Genomic DNA, 9,212 nt, shown 5'->3' with positions numbered 1-9,212 from the left:
ATTCAAGTGGTAATGAAGCCATTGAACGGGCATTTACCAGCCCCACATATAGGCTGTCAGTTTCTGAATTTACTGTGTTAGACTATAGGACCTTAGTTTAAAATTTGCTTTAAAATATTTAATTAGTGTGTTGCTGAAAATTATAAAATCACATTCTAAAAATCATCATCCCTCCTTCCGCTGCCCTCAGGCATAAGGACAGCAGTTTAATAGTAGTGCTTAGGGCCCCATAAATCCTAAGGATGACCCTGTGAGTCTGTGTCAGATCTGTTAGTTGGTCAGAATCATGGGTCCTTCCAGCACTATTGAAAAGTTACATTTCATGATTTCAAGTGTGAGGGTGAAACACAACTCCTGTTACTCATATGGTTACTCTTAAGGACAGCAAGGGTACATCTACATAGCAGCGTTATTTCAGAATTACTGACATTATTCCCCAAAAAAAGAGCATGTCTATAACTACAAGCCTTTATTTCAAAATAATGTCAAGATGGAGGACTTGTTACTCCAACTCCTGTAACCCATATTTTATGAGGAGTAAAGGAAGTTGAAGGAAGAGTGTCTTTCCTTTGACTTGCTGCTGTGTAGACAGTGCTGTGTAGAAATAAACTATTTCAACTTAAGCTATGCAATTGATATAGCTGAAGTTGTGTAACTGTGTAACTGAAGTTGTGTAACTGTCTTTAGCCCTGCTGTGTAAATGTACCTCAAGATTTGATTCTCCATAATGAACAAAGTAAGGGCCAACTCCTGAATTAGCCGCATTAGTGTAAATGCAATGCACCATAATCAATTATGTGATTCTAGAATTAGAGTGATGCAATTGAGATAATAATTTGGCCCAAGGCCTCGTGAATAGGATTCAGTCAGACCCAACATATAACATAAGTAAGGTTTCTAAAATCCTGGATTATGTTTTCAACCATTGTAAGTTAAGATATTTAACAGCCATAGGCAAAATGAAAAACAAGTGGGATTTAGTCATTTTCTAAATATACTGGCAAATGTTATCACTGAACAGCTTTTATGTAGCTTTTTTCAGTAATATTATTAGTTCTTTGAAGCATCCCTTTTATCTGATGAAGATGATGAAAAATAGGAAAAGTCTCTCTTTGCGTTTTCTTATAGTAACAGTTATGATAATTTTAGAAGCATGTATCATGTCAGTCAATGTTTAAAAGTAATTTGAAAACATTAAAACAAGATAAAAATTATTGCTTTCATGTTCATCATAGCCAGCTTATCGGCAATGAAATCCTCAGTCTTCATTACTACAGCCATCTTATACTAATTTCACTATTGCACTAATAAAACATGACAGTTCATTCAAAAAAATGTTGTGTATTATAGAATGGAAAAATTACAGCCTAATTCTGATCCTGCTATAGCAGTGTAACTCCACTGATTACAAAAGGCCAATTTCTGATTTGCTTCCAAGTGCGACCAGAACAGACCTGGGCAAAATACAGCCCAAGGGCCAGATCCGGCCCACCAAGCCACCGGATCCGGGCCTGCAGAGGCAATGGGGAGCCCAAGGCAGACCCTCTGCGTGTCTTGCCCCATTCATATGCTGCTCAGAAAAGCAGCTGCCAGGACGTTTCTCTTTAAAAACTGTGAGTCCAGAGGGAAGGGGGTAAAACTTCAGGCACTGCTCATGGGAGCTGCCTGTTTAAATAACAGGCAGCCACAAAGCATCACATCCCATCCCCTCTAGGGCTCATAGTTATTCATGAACATGCATGGTCCTGCAGCCTGTGCGGGGAGGCAAGGCAAGTGGGGAGGCTGCTTCAGAAACATTCTGGGCTACAGGCTAGGAGTCACCCAGATGAGTCTCCCAGCCAGAGCCTGCCTCTGGCACCCCAGATCCTCCCTTTCCTAATCCTCCTCCCCCTCTCCTGCCCCCTACTCCACATACCTAAACCTGCTGACCTCCTGCACCCATATCCCCTCCCAGATCTGGCACCCCAACCCCTGCCCCAGATCACAATCCCCCCGTGTTCTAGGTTCCAACCCAAACTCCTGCACCCCAATCCCCTGCACCCCCTCCTGTACACCAATTCCTAGCACTAGGTCACAATCTACTCTTGCCCTAGGTCACATCCCAACCCCTGGCACCCTGGTCCCCTGCTCTAGGTCACATCCCAACCCTCTGCACCCCAGTCCAGTGCCCCAGGTCACACCCAAACTCCCTGCCAGACCTCACACTCACTCCTGCACCCCAGTTCCTTACCTCAAGCTCCCTTCTGAACCCAACCTACATCCCAGACCCCACACTTCATGGATGTATATGGCCCTTGACCACTTTTCAAATTGCTCATCCCTGGACTAGAATCTGGCCCACAGATTCTCTGAGGACTTGTTTACACTGCCAGCAGGTTGGCCTATAGTTTGGAATAACAGCACCAAAATGCAGTGCTGTAACTTCCCTGTGTGGATCACAACCTAAAAAGTTCCTTGCACACATTAATGTAATCCTTTTCATGCTCCTGTAGTCCAAACTGCAGGGCAGCATAGTCATTAGCCTAACTCTTTTTGGAATCTCTGATCAGTAGATTAAATCAGACCTCCTGAGCGGAAACAGTTCTTCGGAGTGAGATTTATTGTTTATTTACATGACCCGCATCATGGGAGTATGTGAGTACCTCAGAAACATCAATTTTCCTCTGGCTGTTAAGTGTGGCTGAAAGGATGAGCTAGAAGAGCCCTAAACCTCCATGTAAGAAACTTAGAACCTTGAAGCCCATAGCCCATGACCAGGATAACTTGTACTCCGTGCTCTTCCTGCTGAATGTGTGGGTTCTTGGCATCTTTTCAGAGCAGCTGCTAGGATGTGGCCTTGTTTAACTAATATCTATTTGCCTTCACCAGTCTTAAAAATCCCTTATTCACAACATCTGGAATTATTTACTGTCAAACAACTCATTGCTTTATTAGCTAGTTAGACATTTTCACACCATGTTTTCCAATGTTCAATATTATCCTTGGCACATTCAAGGAGCATGAGTTAACACAGTAACTAACATAATTCTGTTTACCATGAATTACTTTTAAATACAATATCTGTGTTACTGGATATTTTGTGTGCATCCATTCTTCTGGGTGCCGAAGGATGTGTGTAAAAATCATGTTACCTTCAGGTAAAATATCTCTCTGAATCCCAAAGTCTCTTTGTAGTATCGAAAGCCTTTCAAGAAGATGCACAAATGTACAAGATGAATTTTATATTCAACATGCAGTTCTTTTTCTTCCTTGCTCTATGTGCCAGATTGATCCTGTAACAATTTATATTGCACAAAATGAAAACATGCTTGCTTTCCATTCTGCTGTTGGTTGCCTTACTCGGCAATTTTGAAAACTTTCTTTCATTTATAATGCGATCTGCATGTTGTCGATTTAATAATTGCTGTTTTTCTAAGTCCTGCCTGAACAAGAGAATCAGGGAAGGAGTTCAGTCTATTGGCTAGGGCTCTGAACTGAGAGTCAGGGTACCTGTGTTCTTTTACCAGATCTGTGACTGACCTGCTGTGTGAGGTTGGGCAGATTGCCTGACCTCTCTGTGCTTCTGTTTTCACTTCTATCCTTTATCTGTCTTGTCTATATAGATTGTTAAATTTCAGGGCAAGAGCCATTTCTTACTATTGCTTTACTCTGTATAGTTGCGAGCATGTTGGAACCCTGATCTTGGTAGAGCACCACAGTAATGCAACAATATAATATTCAAGGATTCATTTTGTGTGGACTGGCAAGTGCTAATGCACAACTATATAACATCTTCTAGAGACCAGGGCATTTTACTAATGAAACCAAAAAAGCCACAGGAAAAAAAACTACTTTCCCCCCCATACATAATTAGGATGCCAGGCCACGTTCAGACACAGCAATAAGCTTTCTGTTGCTGTGTGCGCTGTGCACAGCAGGTCACACTGTTGGTCTGTCTGTTTGGATTCAGCTGAGAAAGAGGCAAGATTCTTATCAATAATCCAAAGAACACTCTCTGGGCCTGATTTTTAAAAGAAGTTCTGTACCTATGACAATGGTCACATCTTCAAAAGAGCTCAGCTCCAGTTTAGGCCCCAATATAAGAGTTCAGCATGGCTTCTTCAAAAACAAGACCATAAGAATCACCAGGAAAGCAGTTGGGTGCTGAGTACTTTGGAAAATCTGGAGCTTATTTAGGTGCCTAAATGGGATCTGAGATCTTTTCAAAATCTGCCTTCAATTATGGGTGCTGAGCATGAGAAAATACAGCCCAGAGCTCTTTTATATTTGAAAACCATTGGAATAATTTTAGTTCGAACTAACTTTGTAGTGTAGACATACCCTAAGCGACTAGTTGAGTAGTCAACTACTTGATAAGCATAAGCTTACTGGCTAGTCGAGTGACTACTCGACAACTCATTTGCCCCCCTTGCTGCCTCTGATGTAGAGGCAGCAAGGGTGGGGAAGCAGGAGCTGGTGCTGAGGGGACAGGGCTTAAAAGCTGGCTCCCCCCAGCACCATCTCCGCACTGTGGAGGAGTGGGGGGAGGGTAGAGAAGGCACAGCTGCAGGGTTTCAGGGGCTGCACAAGCTGGGACTGTTTAGTCATGGCTCGTGCCACCCTGGGGAGCTAACCCCACTGCGGCTCTGCACTTAAAATGTAGTGAGCCCACTAGGCTTAAAGTACAGAGCTGCAGTGTCCCAGGGGCAGCATGAGCCGGGACTGTTCAGTCCCAGCTTATGCCACCCCCGTGTGCTACCCACCACTGAAGCAGTGTCAGAAACTGAAGTGAGGATGGTCAGCGCTAATGGCTGGAGCAGTGGAAGTCATGGCCACAAGTCAGAGTCAGGGCTGAGGAGGAATAAGTGGTGTTGGAACAAGATAAGAATAGGGTTGGGAGCATGTCCAGAAAAAAAGCCAGGTTGAAACAGGCCAAAGCCACTGGAGTCTGTCACCTCTATCAGACAGAGGAACATTCCCAACAGTCAAGCAACACTGAGCAGCTGAAGCTTCTGGTTCTCTAGTGAGGCCTATATACCTGCCCTGAGAGTCACCAGACTAGCTCCTGGCTTGTAGATTGATTGAAGCCTACCACAGGAATGACCCCCTCACTGCATGTGGCTTAATCTAGCTTTAGTTCAGGAGGACTCATCACTTCACAGGCAGCACGTGGACTCATTGAAAACATTGGATCACACACCCGGAGTACCTCAGTTTTCAAGACCATGCAGCTACAGCTCTTGAAAGATTTTAATGTTAGTCCCTCACTTATTGCTATATGGTGTGAGGGGTTTAGATTTCAGTCATTATGATTTGTTTATATATTATATTTCAGATTTTTATATATTACGCATTGTTCCTTCAGATTTGCTTGAATAAGGCCCATGTGAGAGTCTCCCATGCAACACTTCCATGTCATTGTTTGCATTAAGATAAACATCTTGGCTATGTCTAGACTACATCCCTTTTTCGTAAAAGGGATGCAAATTAGACGTATCGCAGATTTAAATCTCCCCCGCTTCATTAGCATAAAAATGGCTGCCGCTTTTTTTCCACATGGAGCTTTGTCGGAAAAAAGCGCCAGTCTAGACGCTGATCTTGCGGAAAATAAAGCCTTTTCCGAAAGATCCCTTATCCCTCTATGAAATAATATTATGTGGATGTTGTGTGGATGTTCATGAATACAATGGGAGGTAAAACTGTCCTATGGTGAACTTTTCTTTGCCCAGGGAAGCAGAAAGCATATTAGGAGCAGTAACAGAATGATTTCTATCTGATAAATAATTACTGATCCATCTTAATGCCTCAGGTCACCAAACGTAACCAACAATAACCTGCCATTCATTAAAGTCAAAGAGCATATAGGATTTTTTTTTTAAAAAGACCATTCTCACTAATCACTTTCATTTAAAACATTACACAAAATCACTCACTTTCATTAACAAGTGATGAATCTTGGAATGTTTTATTTATAACCTAGGTTATCTATGAATCATAAATGTACTTTACTACTTAGTGAACAATCTTTGATGTAGGTGGAAAAATGGACCTAATTCAGTGTTCCCTCCTTTATGAGAAGGAGTGACAATGGAATGCTTCTGAACAAGGCTTTTCTAAAAAGTATGATAAAGGGCATTTCAGTCAGTTGTTTAGTGGCACACTAATATTGCTTAGCACTTCTACAAGGCTTTACACCTGTCAGTCTCCAAGCATTTTACAGACATGGGTCAGTATTAACAGCATTTTGCACATAAGGAATCTGAAGCTCAGAGAAGGTCAAGGCAAAATTTCAAAAAGTAATCTAGTAACCTCTGATTTTGTGTGCCTCAAATTTTCAGTAAGTATGCCAAAATGACCCAGCTTCTCATAGCAAATCATTGGCACTAGAACCTAACTCCCGCTCTGGTACTCTAACCCATAGACTATATTGCCCACATAGTCTGCATTTCATTACACTGCATTACAGGCTGTAATTAATGTCTGGTTTTCATTCTTGTTAAAACCCAATATATAGTTAATTACAATTTTATACCCTGTCATATTCCATTGTAAATTGTTATCAGATGTATTTATATAGATACCATTCCTATACCACCAAGGATCAGAGATTACATTGCATATTTCATCATCTGTTTTCATCCAGTAAAATGTGAATAATGTGAATAATGTGATGCACTTGTTTGATGTGTAAACAAATATATTTGGGGAACTATGTGAATCCTTAATAAAAGAAATAATAAAATAATTAAAGCATGTCTTAGATTTGGGGTACACAATACCAAGTGATACAGACAACTGCTGCTAGAATATTTAACTTCAACCTGACCCACATCACTACTGCAAGCAACAAAATTAATGGAGTTTAATGTGAGGCTCTAAGTCACCCAAGACAAAATGAGCCGGGAGTCTATGTGGCATGGTTTCAATCAAACAAACACAACAACCTGCTGGAAGGGAAGGAAAATACCAATCATAACACAGAATAAAGAGTTTCTGACAGTTGAGAAACAAAACCATTATTTCATTTGTAACTAGATCTGGAAGAGCAAGGATGCAATCCCTGGGACTGCCTTGCTCATTTGATTTTTTTTGGTGTCAGCGGCACAACACATGTTTCAAATCCAGTGCCTAACTCCAACAGATCTGTAATAATTTTGACATTCTCTTGAAGTGTCACTGAAATATTTTGTTGTTTTTATCCTGTCCAAAAATTCTGCAAATCTTTCCAAAACCTCTTTTGTATTTTTTCCATCACCCTAAAGACTTTTTGAATTCACCATTTGCAAATGCAATTCAGGTTTTTCATGCAGCTTTCCATCTTGTGTGAACTTTACACAGTTAGAAGCACTGTTGCCACTTCCTTCAGGTAAATGCATATTCATTTACATTTTTACTGACACAAGCAACTTTTTTTTTTTACTTTGCAGACACCAAATCTGGCAAAACGAGTGCAGGCTTCTCCTCAACAAAATTGCTGGGGTCTGATGGGCAAGGACATCTGGCAATTCATCAAAAATCAAAAAGCTGATTATATTTCCAGTCAACCTCTCTTTAATTTTGTTGGTCAGAGCAACATCATTCTCCTCCAAATATTTTTTGGTCATATTAAGTGAATTTGGGAAGGATTTTTCAGCTGGACAGACATTTTGTATGAAGTCCCCCAAAGGAACACCAGCAAGGCCTAGTAGCTGTCCTGAAAAGCAGAGGGTATGTATACATTCACTTACTATAGCATGTTGATCTAATTCTTTCTGCTGTGCCTGGAGACGCTGATTCCAAAGTTTGCTTGTTTCTATTTTCACCTTCTTTGTTTTGTCTTATGTGTCATTTGCTCTCCAAATGTTCTTTAACCCAGTTGAGCCAAGTGTCAACTTTGATGCCACACCATTTGTAGCACATACGCTCTGCTTCATCCTGTTCTCCCATTTATTTATTTTTTTACTTTCAGTTACTTCATTGCGTTCTGAAATGTATTCTGATCCGCATTTTAATCTGCTTCTCATTTTAGTGCGTCAAATCTTTGAACTGTTATCTACTAACAGCTTGAAATGGGTATGTGGTGGGCGTGAGATTCATCAGAACGCTCAGATGCTCACACACTTCAGAGCTTGTTTGCGTGCTTGTTTGTTTATTGTATGTATCTTCTAGACCAGGGTTTCTGAAACTGGGGTCTGAAACAGGGTCTGCAGGGCCCACAGATCAATTCCTCCCATTCCTTTCCTCCCTTAGCTCTTTCCCCTTCCTTTTAGTGCCTCTTGGCTCCCACAGCTTGTGGCTAAGTCAGGCTCCCTATTTCCCCTTCTGCGCAGCTCTCAGAAGTGACTGCCAGGTCCCTGTGGTGGCCACTAAGTGCAGGACTCAGCACACTACCCTCACCCTAGTGCTGGCTCCACAGGTCCCATTGGTTGGGAACCACAACCAATGGGAGCTCCAGGGGTTCCTATGGACTTGAAGAAAGTGCATGGAGCCTCTCTGGCTGTCCAAGCACCTAAGGACCATTGCAGAGACCTGGAGGAAGCTTCAGGTAGCTGTGGTAAGCACTGTTGGGACTGTGCACCTGCTCCTACATCCCACCCCCCATCTCAGCCCGGAGTTCCCTCCTGCACTCAAATTCTCCCCAAGAACTCATACTCCACCCACACCCGAACCCCCTCCCCCAGCCCACAGCCCCCTCCTGCACCCCAAAACCTTCATTCTTAGCACCACCGTAGAGCCTATACTCCCTGCCAGAGCCCTCACACACCACACCTCAATCACCAGCCCAGGGTCCTCTCCAGAGTTTGTACTCCATGCCCCTCTGTACCCCAACCACCTGCCACAGCCAAGAGCCCCTTCCTGCACTCAAAACCATCATTGCCAGCACCACCCCACAGTCCAATTCCTTGCCCCAATTCAGTAGAAGTGAGTGAGCGGTGGGGAGAGGGGATGGAGAATGTGAGGTGTGGGGTCTCAGAAAAAGGGAGAGGCTGGCAGGCCCTCAGTGAAGGGGCAGAGCAGATGTCCTTGAAAAAATTTAAATCAAAGGGGGGTCCTTGGTTTGCTAACCTTTGAGAACCACTTTTTAGACTAATACATAGTCAAGAGGCAACTTGGCATATCCGCAGAGACTAATTTATTATCATAATACAAGTATCTCTTGCATTTTCCTAATAAAACAAATTTTAATATATTTGAATGGTACAAAAGGGTCTGGTAAAAATAAAAAAAAGACCAAAAATGCTTTTTGTAAAACC

The sequence above is a fragment of the Pelodiscus sinensis genome, chromosome 9, assembly GCF_049634645.1.
Source record: "Pelodiscus sinensis isolate JC-2024 chromosome 9, ASM4963464v1, whole genome shotgun sequence".
NCBI lineage: Eukaryota > Metazoa > Chordata > Testudines > Trionychidae > Pelodiscus > Pelodiscus sinensis.
Note: the sequence above shows the minus strand (reverse complement) of the source record.